This window comes from Astatotilapia calliptera, chromosome 3, assembly GCF_964374335.1.
Source record: "Astatotilapia calliptera chromosome 3, fAstCal68.1, whole genome shotgun sequence".
Taxonomy (NCBI): Eukaryota; Metazoa; Chordata; class Actinopteri; order Cichliformes; family Cichlidae; genus Astatotilapia; species Astatotilapia calliptera.
Genome location: NC_137424.1, coordinates 5,870,555 through 5,884,651, shown reverse-complemented (window position 1 = coordinate 5,884,651; position 14,097 = coordinate 5,870,555). Strand labels below are relative to the sequence as shown.

Below are 14,097 nucleotides of genomic sequence, written 5' to 3'. Positions count from 1 at the left end.
CCAGCATGCAAGGCACTCGTGGATGCAGGCACACCATTCAGTGCTGACGAGTATGTTGATGTCATTTTGAGGCTACAGGAGGAATTTGATCACAGATTTGCTGACTTCAAGACACACAGAGCCACCTTTCACATTTTTGCGGACCCCTTCTCCTTTGATGTGCAAGATGCCCCTTCTGTGCTTCAAATGGAGCTCATTGAGCTGCAGTGCAACTCTGAACTCAAAGCAAAGTTCAGGGAGGTGAGTGGAAAAGCAGAGAAGCTTGGACAATTTTTGAGAGACTTGAGCCCTAGTTTCCCTCGGCTTTCCCGAATGTTCAAGCGGACCATGTGCCTTTTTGGTAGCACATACTTGTGCCAAAAGCTCTTCTCCACTTTGAACTTCAATAAGTCCAAGTACAGGTCCAGACTTACGGATGATCATCTTCAAGACATACTGAGGGTCGCAACTGCTTCCTCCCTCAGGCCGAATCTGGCTCGGCTATGCGAGAGGAAACGCTGCCAGGTCTCTAGCAGCAAGGAGTAGGCAAGAGAAGCCATGTTCAGAAGAACAGTTCATTTTCTACAGTGTTCCATTCATGTTCAGAAGAAGGTTATAGAACTGTTAATACAGACATTTCAATCTAAATACAGCAGATATAGAAGACTGAAAGAAACACACAAGTTCACTGACTAAAAATATCTTATTATTATTTTATTTATGTATTACAGATTGATTTTTTTTCTTATTAATTCTTAATTTGTTTATTCATTTTTCATATTTTGTGTTAAAAAATAAAAATAAAGAGATTTGAGAAGATTGGAATTTTTTAACCATGCCTTTCTTGTGGAAAACCTAATGCGGCCCAGCCTCACCCAGACTCTGCCTGCAGCGGCCCCCAGCTAAATTGAGTTTGAGACCCCTGTCCTACACCATAAATCAGTAAGAGAGGGTACGACCTCTCTCATGGCCCCAAGTGGTGTGTGCATGCCAGAGCACTCTGGAAGGCAAACAGAGTCTTTACAGACTACTCAGGATCAAACCTCTATCATTATGCAATCGATTATACAACTCTAAGCATATATGAGTAAATATTTCTAAGCATCAATCAACAATATAAACCTTACAGCTGGTTTTAATAACAGAATTCATTTGTTTCTCAAACGAGAAAGAGCTATCGAGAAACACTCCTAAATCTTTAGTTCTTAACTTTTCCAGTGGGCCAAGGTCAACATTATCTGCTAATGCTAAATAGGCTGCCGTTATTAACTAATGCTAATTTGACATGAATTAGCATTATGCACTAATGCTAACACTTACTTTTTTTTAAAAATGTGAGTAGCTAATGCTAACACAATTTCCCTTAACTTTATAACAATGTGAACGGCTAATGCTAACACTCTTTTTCCTAGCATTATAACATCTGAGCTGCTAATGCTAAGTAGGCTGCCATTAGCACCTACGTCTAATTTAAGGCAAATACGCATTAGAACCTAATGCTCATATCGTTTTCCTTTGCTTTATAACAATGTGAGCAGCTACTGCTAAATAGCATTAGCTAATAACAGCAGTCTAATTTAATGCAAGTTAGCCTCATTTGCATTACAACGATGTGAGGAGTTAACGCTAAGTATGCTGCCATTAGTGGCTAATTCTAATTAGGGGTGAATAAATATTACCAGCTAATGCTAATATCGTATTCTCTTCCCTTTTAACAATGTGAGCAGCTAGTGCTAGGTAGGCTGATGCTAGCAGCTAATGCTAAAGCTAATTTAATGTGAATTAGCATCACATTAGTGAGGAGTTAATGCTAAGTAGACTGCCATTAGCAGGTAATGCTAATTTTAGGTGAATAGGAATTGGCAGATAATGCTAATACCATATTTTCTTGCTTTATAACAATGTGACCAGCTAATGCTATGTAGGTTGCCGTTATTAGCTAATACTAATTTGAGGTGAATTAGCATTATCCCCTTATGCTAACAATGTTTTTTCTTACTTTTTAACAATACAAGTAGCTAATGTGAACACTTTTTTTTTTTATTGAATTCTAATTTTTCCCTTGCGATGTGAAGAGTTAATGCTAAATAGGATGCCATTAGTGGCTAATTCTAATTTTAGATGAGAAAGCATTAGAAGCTAATGCTAATACCATATTTTCTTGCTTTATATCAATATTAGTAGGTAATGCTAAGTACGTAGCCATTATTAGCTAATGCTAATTTAGGTGAATTAGCATTATCCACTAATGCTAACACTGTTTTTGCCAACTCTTTTCCCTTGCATTATAACAATATGAGCAGCTAATGCTAAGAAGGCTGCCATTATTAGGTAATGCTAATTATTATGTGTGTTAGCATTATCCGCTGCTGCTAGCAATGTTTTATCTTACCTTTTAACAATATCAGCAGCTAATGCTAACACTACTTTAATTTCAGTTAAACCTACTTAGCATTAATTAACTTCATTTAGCATTAAGAAGTTTTTGCTATAGGCTACCATTAGTGGCTAATGCTAATTTTAGGTAAATAGAAATTGGCAGCTAATGCTAATACCATATTTTCTTGCCTTATAACAATGTGACCAGCTAATGCTAAGCAGGTGCCATTATTACCTAATACTAATTTGAGATGAATTAGCATTATCCGCTTATGCTAACAATGTTTTTTCTTACTTTTTAACAATACGCCATTAGTGGCTAATTCTAATTTTAGATGAAAAAGGATTAACAGCTAATGCTCATACTGTTTACTTTGTAAGAGTGACAGCAGCTAATGATATGAAGTCTACCGTTATTAACTAATGCTAATTTGATGAGAATTAGCATTATCCGATAATGGTAACTCTTTTCCCCTGCATTATAACAATGTCAGGAGTTAATGCTAAGTAGACTGCCATTAGGGGCTAACTCTAATTAGGGGTGAATAATTATTAGCAGCTAATACTAATACCGTTTTCTCTTTTTCCTTATAACAACTTGAGCAGCTAATGCTAATTTGATGCGAATTAGCATTATATTAGTGAGCAGTTAATGCTAAGTAGGCTGCCATTATTAACTAATACTACGTTGACGTGAATTAGCATTATGCGCTACTGCTAATACTGTTTTCTCTTACTTATTAAAAATGATAGTAGCTAATACTAATACTCTTTTCCGTTGGGTAACAACAAAGTGAGGAATTAATGCTAAGTTGGCTGCTTTTAGCGGCTTATTCTAATTAGGGGTGAATAATTATTAGCAGCAAATGCTAATACCGTTTTCTCTTTCCTTATAACAATATGAGCCGGTCGCAGCAGATGGCCGCCCCTCCCTGAGCCTGGTTCTGCCGGAGGTTTCTTCCTGTTAAAAGGGAGTTTTTCCTTCCCACTGTCGCCAAAGTGCTTGCTCATAGGGGGTCATATGATTGTTGGGTTTTTCTCTGTATCTATGAAGCGCCTTGAGGCGACTTTTGTTGTGATTTGGCGCTATATAAATAAAATTGAATTGAATTGAATTGAATAATGCTAATTTGATGTAAATTAGCATTATATTAGTGAGGAGTTAATGCTAAGTAGGCTGCCATTAGCAGCTAAAGGTAATTTGAGGTGAATAAGCACTAGTAGCTAATGCCAATACCCTTTTCTCTTGTGTTATAATGATGTGAAACGTTAATATTGTTCTCAAACAACAGAATGAGAATGAAATATTGATTCTAACAGGGCCCATAAACAGCATTAGCTTAGCAGCATTAGCTTATCAGAGTCTCCATCATGGTCACACAAATCCTTAGCGGAGCAAAGTGGCCTACTTAGCAATAGCTGCTGTAGAAAGCAAAGGGAAAACAGTATTAGCATTAGCTGCTAAATGTGCACTTGAGAACAAATCTATTGTGAATTCAGCCGTGAATGTAGTGTTTCCAGTAAGCTTCCATTTCCAAATGTTAGCTGCTCCTGTCTGCCTCTTTGTCACACACACAGACTGAAATGATTCACAGCCTTGTTTCATCCTTCTGTCAGTGTCACTGACTGTCACTGTGACTGTGGACATACAGCATGGGAAACACACACATGGCTGATACTTGTATCTAAAGTTACAAAATGTTGTCTCTGTCCAAATATTACCTAACTGTAAGTCTACTTTTAATGAAACTCTCAACATGACTTATCAGTTATCATTAATGTTCCTGCAAACAGACTCCTTGAAGACCCCCTACATAAATATCCATGTACTATCCAGCTAGACTAGTGTGTCTGTCCCTGAAAATATTCCTGCATGTGTGATTGTTCATGTCTCATCTGCAGGAAACAAACAGGAAGTGCGTGAAAGACACAGGAAATGATTCCAGCTCTTCCTCCTATATCAGACATTCTCTCCATACCTGAGAGTGTCCAGTCTCCAGCCTGGATCCTTCAGTCCAGCCGACAGAAGCGTCATTCCTGAGGGACCTGGATGATTGTAGCTCAGGTCCAGCTCTCTCAGATGGGAGGGGTTGGAGGTCAGAGCTGAGGCCAGAGAAGTACAGCCTTCCTCTGTGATCAGACAGCCTGACAGACTGCAGACACACAAAACAACAATCCATCTGTTATCCATCTCTATAGCAGCATAACTAAGTGATGGTTCAGGGTCACCTGATCCAGCTCTAACTATAAGTTTTATCAAAAAGGAAAGTTTGAAGCTGATCGTCAAAGTAGAGAGGGTGTCTGTCTCCTGAACTCAAACTGGGAGCTGCTTCCACACCCAGTCCAACATAGCCAGGCTTTCTTTGCTGCTTTGACAAAACCTCAAATCCCAGTCAGAGATGGTGAGCATCATCACAGTGATGATCATTTCTCTGTTAACCCAGGCTTTCTGCTTCAGGATCTGTGCACGCTCACAGAACAAGGAGACCTTTAAACATCATTTCACTAAATGGATGGACTGAGCTCAGCCTACAGATGAACTGGATAAATAAAGATTTGACCTCAGTGTGCTCAGTGTTCCTGTCTATTCCTAACATATTCCTAACATGATAGCTGCACTTTAGAGCTCTAAAACTGGAACTGACACATATTTAAACTCCACATGTTACTCAGTACATTCAGTTCTGACACTCGCCCACAGTCCAACAAAGGAAACATGGAGATCACATCAGTTTGTCACCAAAGTCTAATTATTCCAGAGGGCAGTGTTGATACAACTAAAGTTATTTTTAAGCAAAGTTGAGTTTTTTATCGTCGGAGTACTTCAAGTCTGAAGTATCATTTAAATGCATTACACGCTGTTGATGGCAGCAAACAAACCACCCAAACAAACAGAGTTGGGAGGCTTGGGCAGACTACGTAGATTCAGCTAGTGGGAGGAGTCAAGATAAACCAAAGAAAGACAAGCTAACAGACGCCACAGTGAAGTGAGTAGCTACAAACTGCAGGCCGATTAGTGTTGTTGAAGAAGTCGGTCTGAGGAACGTTCTTAGGATCAACAAATGACGGCATGTATGAGCCTCCCTCAAGACGCACCATCACAAGAAGAACAAATGAGCTGTAGAAAAAGGAGAGACTACGACAGCCACAGCGTTACAACGTGCACCAGCTGTTGGTCTCTCTGTAGACCTGGGAGTTATAGTACATGATATTAATGAAGACTGGGAGCTGCATTCTATAGCAAACAATTTGTTATGAGGTAATCAGCTGATCTTAGTTTAACCGGAAGCCCTTCACAATAATTGCAATGCCTTTATTTTGTACAACTACCATCAGTTCGTCTGTACTGATGGTAACTTAAAGTCACACTAATGCAGTTTAGTTTGTATAGTGTAAGTAGTAGAAGTATACTACAGTACTCTGATCACTGATAGGATAGATTTATGTAGATATACACCTTTGTGTTTAACATTACTGCATTATAGTACTGTGATCTTTGACCTTATATATGGTTATGTTAGCTATACTGACGTATGCATATAACTGGATATGTATCTTATCTATTCATCTTATTTGTCATGTATTTGTATTGTGTACTTCCTTTTTGTAAGAAACCACACACGTGATCACAGCCACAAGAATCAATCAGTGAAAGAATAAAGTGCCTCAAACCAAACCTTAAGCTCCTTATTCCACACGCTGGGCCTTCAGTGGTGCTCTGGCTGACACACCAGAGTGACTGGAGTGCTAAAGAGTGAATCGGACACACCAGTGTAATCCCTGATATCTCCACTACATTTAATCGTCCTTCAGCCTGTGGCTGCAGTTAGCTGGTGTGCTAGTTAGCTGGTGTGCTAGTTAGCTGGTATGCTAGTTAGCCGGTTCGCTAGTCGGCTGGTGCACTAGTTAGCCAGTGTGCTAGTTAGCCGGTTCGCTAGTTAGCTGGTCTGCTACTTAGCTGGTTTGCTAGATAGCCGGTGTGCTAGTTAGCTGGTGTGCTAATTAGCAGAAATGTGACTTTACAGCTCGGCCTCACTCACTGACATTAGTCAGATATGACTGAATCTATATCACACTTAAAGCTTTCTGTAAATGAAAGGCTCAGTGAAAACGAGGCACTTCAGTCAATTTTAAAACACCCAATCTGAATATAACCTGATCCAGACCAGGTTATAGGTTCAGCATCAGTAACCACGGTGATGTAGCCAGGTAAACACTTATGCATTTATGCTCACAATCACTCCAGTTAACCCAGCATGCATGTTTTTGGACTGTGGGAGGAAGCAGAGAACCTGAAGACAACCTACACAGGCCACACTATCACCCTTATTTACAGAATTATAATTTAATTGGGTGATAAAGTAAAGAAAATAAATATTTTAATAAAAAAATATTCATAAATGAACTATTATTCAAGTAAGTAAGTAGAATATATTTATATAGCACATAATCTCGTTTGTATAGAAATGTCTTCATCTGCTTTTTCAAAGAGTCAGTGGAGTCTAGACAGCATAAAGATAACAGCAGGGAGTTCCACAGCCTCGGTGCCTGAAAAGCTCGATCCCCACGTGTGTTGAACCGAGTCTGTGGGACCAATAGTGACCTCTGACCTAAAGACCTAAGTGCTCGGTATGAAGCATGAGGTTTCAACAGGTCAGAGATGCACTGAGGAGCTTCACCATGTACAGCTCTAAAAGTTATGAGTATAATGTTAAAATGAACCCTAAAATTTAGTGGCAACCAATGAAGAGAAGCCAAAACTGGAGTAATGTGTGACCTCTTGTTTGTGCCAGTTAAAAGTCTCGCCGCAGCATTCTGTACAGTGTGAAGCTCCAGAGCTGATTTGTTGAGACAAGTAAAAAGACCATTACAATACTCCAAGTGAGTAGAGATAAAAGCATGAAGAATCATCTCAAGTTCTGCCTTTGACACCAGTCTGAGTTTAGAAATGTTTCTTGGATGATAAAAACAGTTTTGAAACAGTTGTTTAGAGAGTTTCTCAAGCAACATTGAACTGTCGAAAATAACACCTAAGTTTCTGAGACTCGATTTAATGGAAGGACCTAAAAACTGATCTGCTGCCTAATTTCTGAAGACATGTGATCAGGAGCAATGATCAAAGTTTCTGTTTTATCCGTATTAAACTGGAGAAAGTTGAAGTTTCACAATTATTTGATTCCTGAAAGACAATTATTTAAACAAGAAAATGTATCAAACTGAGAATCTTTGAAAGAACAGTATAACTTAATGTCTGAATGTCATCAGCGTAGAGATGATAAGAAATATTATTGTAATATCTGATAATTTGGCCTAGAGCAGGGGTGGGGAACTCCAGGCCTCGAGGGCCGGTGTCCTGCAGGTTTTAGGTCTAACCCTGGGTCAGCACACCTGAATCAAATTCATTACCAGGCCTCTGGAGAACCTCAGGACGTGTTGAGGAGGAATTTAACCATTTAAATCAGATGTGATGGATCAAGGAAACATCTAAAAACTGCAGGACACCAGCCCTCGAGGCCTGGCGTTTGTCACCTGTGGCCTAGAGGACGTATATAAACCAAAAAGAGAATCGGGCCTAAAACAGATCCTTGAGGTACCCCAGAAGGCAGAACGGATGTTTCAGACAACACATGATTCATACAGACAGTCAAAGATCTCTCAGATACAGTAGATACGACAAACCATTTTAAAGCAACACCAGTAATCCTGAACAAGTCCTTCAGCCTATTTATCATGATGCTGTGATCAACAGTATCAAAAGCAGAGGAGACATCCAACTCAGTGCACTCTCCAGAGTCTGCTGCCATCAGAATGTCACCACACACTTTAAGTTAAGCCATCTCAGTGGAGGACAGTTTACAGAAACCAGACTGGAAAATGTCCAGAACACTGTTTTTCTCCAGAAAGTTGTTAAGTTGTTCTGCAACTGTTTTTTCCACGTTCGTTCAATGATTCATTACAATCAGATTTAGTATAGACTGGTACACGAGGAATATCAGGAGAGACAATTTTCATAATTGTATCAAACAATACTTTGGTTCTTTTCTGAAGCCATTAGATTTGAAAACTATTCAGTTCCAGCTTTTTTATCATGTTGTTAAGTGAGGATATTGATTCCTTGAGATGTACTCGATGAACCTCAAGCTTGGAAGCCTTCCATAAACGTTCTAACTTGACAGAATATCTCTTGAAATTTTGAGTATTTTCATTTATCCAGGGATAGAAATTTGAAGAATGGACAACACTTTGCTTCAGAGGTGCCGCTGTGTCTAAATAAAATGGACAAAGTGTTGTCTCCAGGAGTTTAGCTGATTTAGAGTGGCCAGGTACGGTGGGTGTGCTCCGGTTAAAGAACACGGAGGCAGACTTCCAAATTCAGGTGATTTATTCGGTCTGTAGTGAGGATACAGTCACCTGACCTAAACCCAGTGGAGATGGTTTGGGATCAGTGTTGGGCAAGTGACTTTGAACAAGTAATTATAGTTAGTAGTTACCAAGAAGTAACTAGTAACTATTAGAGATGGACCGATCCGATATTACGTATCGGTATCGGTCCGATACTGACCTAAATTACTGGATCGGATATCGGAGAAAAATAAAAAATGTAATCCGATCCATTAAATATCACGAAAGCACCTCGCAAAACTTGCAACACGCCGTAACTCACCTCAGAACGTTAGCACGTCGGAGCAGTATGCATCACGTGATAGAGTGGCTGTGGCATGCGGGACCTGTCGGTGGTCTGGATAGCATGTGGAGCTTCGCTAGCAACCCGGCATTTCATCTCCGACAAAGTTATCCCCGAGAGAAGTAAAGCAAGTGTGTAAGTCCATCTCTGAATGTTTGTAAAGCATTCCTGCGTTAAGCTTAACAAATGACTGCCTCTTCTTGCTGCTACTTCAATCGTGAAACTGCTTAATGATCAGCTGATCGGCTTTTCTGTCGCGAGTCCGTCTCTCTTGTTTGTTTTTGGCCCACTTTGCACCAGAAAGAGGAAACCAGCGGCTGAACAACAGCAGAACGTTTAAGCTTGATAAGCTGTTGTTACAATTTATTTAATATTACTTTCTACACCAGGATCTTTTTCTACGTAGCTGACGCTGGTAACTGTGCAGGGGCGGATCTAGCAAAGTTTAGCCAGGGGGGCCGATAGGGCATTAACAGGGAAAAGGGGGCACAAAGACAGACTTTTCTTTCTTATTCTCATTTAAAATGTCGAGCTTTTAATAAATAATTATCTGACACCCAAAGTTTTAATTTGATGTAAAAGGAATAGAAGTCAATTACTGTATATAGTGACTATTAACTCTAATATATATACCCTAGTAAGCTATAGTACTTTTTCCTTTGGGAAGGTACCATCTGTGCAGTCTGCAATTTTGTTGAAGAAAGATGTTGAATCTATTTAATATTTCTTGAAAAATAATTGATTTCTGTGCATTTTTTTTCACACTGCATCAAATTAAGGTTGATTACGTTGATTAAGCATCATGAGGTGGAGCGTGAGGGGTGGTTCCCTATTTTTTATTTATTTATTTTTGTTGTTGCTGGGAGTTGGAACCCTATTAGTTAGGTTGCTTAATATTTACGCTAAGTACTCTTTAAAATACCAGAATAGGGAGGATGGTGTAGGTTTAAGTTTATTAGATTGATCAGTATTGCTGAACTATGAAATATTTTTTTTTGCATACAGGTATAACAGAATAGCTTTAGTGTAGTTGTTGTTTTAAACTTTAGTATGAACTTATACAAAATGCAGCAAGATATTTAAAAAAACAGTTTTGTTGATTAAAAAACACTATATCGGATTCATATCGGTATCGGCAGATATCCAAATTTATGATATCGGTATCGGTATCGGACATAAAAAAGTGGTATCGTGCCATCTCTAGTAACTATACTACTAACTATAGTTAACTCTACGTAGTTACTTAGAGTTAAAATATTGTAAGTCAGTTACTAAAAGTAATTAATTACTTGAAAAGTAACTATTGCGTTACTTTAAAAAAAATGTTCAACCCTCTGGGGTCCAGGGTATAATTGGCCATTTTTAACTACTTTTGATTTGACCTCTATATTCCACCTTTAAAAACTATTTACTTTGCCTGTTTGGTATCATTCTTTTCAGCACAACCTCACGTGTCTGAATTTACAGTTATGTTTTCATTTTGACATACTGTATTAACACAATTGACCTAAAATCAGACAAAAAACAATATGAGTAGAAAAAGTTATATTTTTTACTGTTACAACCACAAACATGTTTAATAAATCATTAACTTGAAATCTAATAATTTTAATATTTTAATAATAATAATAATAATAATAATAATAATAATAATAGATTGCATTTATATAGCGCTTTTCGGGCCTTAAAGTGCTTTACAATGCCACTATTCATTCACTCTCACATTCACACACTGGTGGAGGCAACTACAGTTGTAGCCACAGCTGCCCTGGGGCAGACTGACAGAAGCGAGGCTGCCATATCGCACCATCGGCCCCTCTGGCCATCACCAGTAGGCGCTAGGTGAAGTGTCTTGCCCAAAGACACAATGACCGAGACTGTCCGAGCCGGGGCTCGAACCGGCAACCTTCCGGTTACAAGACGAACACCCTTAAAATCCTATACACAAGGTTTGCAAACAACCATTTTGTTATTTGTAACAATTTACCTTTTACCTTGATTTTTTAAAAATAACTATTTCAAACTATTTACAGAACAATCAGCTGTTCTGCATTAAATAAGATGCCACAAATTATTTGTGCCACTCCAAAAAAATAATTTCTGTCCACCATAAAGGAGAACATCACAGCCTGATACCTGCAGGTCTGACAGCAGCAGGTGTATCACTGCTGTTTCTACCTGGAGACACCGTTTACACTGTAATCTGCATTTGCTGGTTTTGTGGCAGCACCTGTAACAATTCCATTCAGTTCAACTCTATTTATATAGTGCCAAATCACAACAGTCGCCTCAGGGCACTTAACATTCAGCAATTGCCTCATTGTTCTGACAGACAACATAAAACTATCCACTACACTACACACTAACTTTTTTTGTTCTTTTTTCCCCTACACACTAACTACACAACACAACATACTATGCACACACTCCAAATACGCTAAACGTCACAAATCTCTCACATCTCACACAGTCACTCCTAAAACTTCCCCCTCTTCCTAAACAACCAAATGTCATGTTGCTATATCATTTTTTTGATTGGTCGACATGGTTCATTTTTCCACCAACAGGAAAGGGATGATTTGGGGGTTTTTTTGCTCATAAGCAGAGAGTGCTTGCTGTGCTGTCCTTAGACAGTAAAAGTGACGAAACTATTGAGGAAAAAAACGCTGCGTATATATTGTTTATCATGACTCTGGTTTTATGTGACCTATCAACACAATTTAAAAACTGGTATATGTCACCTTGTTGCTTTGTAATCTTGAAGTGGTCATGTGATTGGCTTACCATGAATACTTTATTCTTCCTCAGCCAAACAGCAGCACTCATGCGATTGTTTTGCCCCCTTAGCTCCAGGTGTTGTGCCAAAAAGTGATCGTCTGCCAGAAAGTGATCGCTGTCCGCGGGAGTGCATGCAGCTGCTTAACCCTTTAAAGCCGGTCAGAGTGGGCACACTCTGTTTTGCGTAACATAATATTCCAGAAACACGCTTTGCCGATCCGATCAGCTGTTTGTAACACTTCCTACTTTGGAATTGACATCAGCGTGAACTATCGCATATCCGCCATGACCTGCCCAAAACCGGAAGTGATGTCATTTTTGCAGAAATGTATTTTTTACCATCATGGCCTCATAACCCTATACTAGTGTTTTTTAAAGTTATGTTTGACTTTCTGACTTTCTGTGTTGTTTCTGGGATGCTTAGGACTCATATTGCACTGCTGGAAATAGTTTATTTTGATGCATATGCTGCTTTTTTGCAAATTTGCACTATAATATTTATTTTCGTTTTTCCTGCAGTGTATAGAAATTAAAATAAATTTCATGTGGTGGGAAACTATTTTGTGCAACTTTTTTGTATTTACAGTTTTGAGGGATAAGCCTCTTAAATTTCTCTAACTAGAAATATATGTTAAAAAACAAAAACGATTTTCAATTTTTTTTTAGTTTATTGCACTTTTTGCAATTTATGTAATTTCTATGCACTTAATGCATGCATATTATTAAAATTTAGGCTGTAATGGTTGTATTGATGTAGAGCAACTTGAAATGCTCCCAAAAATGGCTCCACAGCATGTAAAAATATAATATAAGCTGTGGCGGACTTGGTTCTATGGTAGGTCTTAAAGGGTTAAAGCTGTAGCGCCCAGATTACTTATAGCTACTTCCATGCAGCTGATATAAGATTGGTTGTTGAAAAATAGTAACGCAACCGCACCGAATCCAATTCAGGATTTTGATTTCCATCACACTTCCACTGGATGCCCAGCTGCTCTCCTATTATGTGATTATCATCAACACAGAACTGGAGGATAAGACCGCGGTTCTGGGGGTTGGGAAGCTCATCTTGTAACCAGAAGGTTGCCAGTAGGATCTCTCTGTCTTGGTCATTGTGTTCTTGGAACACAAGACACTTCACCTACTGCCTACTGGTGTTGGCCAGTGGGGCCGATGGTGCTCAGTCTGTCCCAAGGCAACTGTGGCTACAACTGTAGCTTACCTCCACCAGTGTGTGAATGTGAGAGTGAATGAATAGTGGGATTATAAAGGGTCTTTGAGGGTCTCGAAAAGCACTATATAAATGCAATCCATTATTATTATTAAGAGCATCTTTAGGCCTGACTGTGCTCATTCTTCCTCCAACCTCTCCTTACCAAAGATAACAACTACATCAGTATTAGCTCAATAACAATTTCTGCAATTCAATTGTGGACATTCATTTTTAAACCTTGTGTAAAACGATAAAACCTAAAAGTCTGAGTATTATTCTTTGTGCAAACAGCTCTTGCAGGTTACCCCGGACTTAGTAATTAAATAATAATAATAATAAAAATAACCTTTCCTTTGAGCAGCTGTTCAGGCTACTAAACTCATCCCAGAAATAACAAGTGACACCATTAATAGTGGAGCTACCTTTAACAGGTGAAACTGATTTGACCTATAAGGCTACTGCAGTTACTTCTTATCAGGTTTAGTAGGGAAGACATCTGGATGAGGTAGTTAGTAGTATGTAGTTAGTACCGGGCGACTCCCCTCCCCCACATCGGCACCAGAACCCTGTATTTTCTACAGGGTAAGACTGCCTGTTTTATCAAACTATGGCTATTACTACTGTGATCATTTGCAGCCCAGTGTGCTGCTCTCTCTGCTGGGATGAACCACTGGAGCTCACCCAGTCATCCCTTTCTTTCTCTCAAGAAGAAGTGAAATAAATGTATTTATTATGTTACGAGTCTAATATTCTTTAAATCAAACTGTAATGAATAAATGAAGCAAGAAGATTTGGTGGCTCCAAGTGTTGTAGAAGAAAAGATAAACATCTCATTTTGAGAAATCAGCCTTTAAAATTAAGTACTGTGAATAAAAAACTAACAGCAAACCAATCGGTAGTCGCCAATTACTTTTGAAAGTAATTCAGAGTCCAATTATCCACTCAAATGTAAATAAAAGTTCACTTGACAGCTGTAAAAGTTACCTGTTTATACAATAATATAAATCACATTTCAAATGATCATCTGTGGAAAAGTTTGAATCCTGACCTGAGAGTTTCCACTGCA

The 14,097-nt window shown here is 38.8% G+C and overlaps 3 protein-coding genes across 3 annotated transcripts in view; all 3 read right to left on the bottom strand.

Moving 5' to 3' along the window:
• Positions 1-14,097, bottom strand: part of LOC145424239 (uncharacterized) — a 382,435-nt gene that overhangs the window by 55,661 nt on the left and 312,677 nt on the right. The gene's annotated exons all lie outside the window — the stretch shown is intronic.
• LOC113011576 (protein NLRC3-like) overlaps positions 1-14,097 on the bottom strand; it is a 471,371-nt gene that overhangs the window by 280,955 nt on the left and 176,319 nt on the right. The gene's annotated exons all lie outside the window — the stretch shown is intronic.
• Positions 1-14,097, bottom strand: part of LOC145426135 (protein NLRC3-like) — a 40,393-nt gene that overhangs the window by 9,311 nt on the left and 16,985 nt on the right. The window lies entirely within an intron of this gene.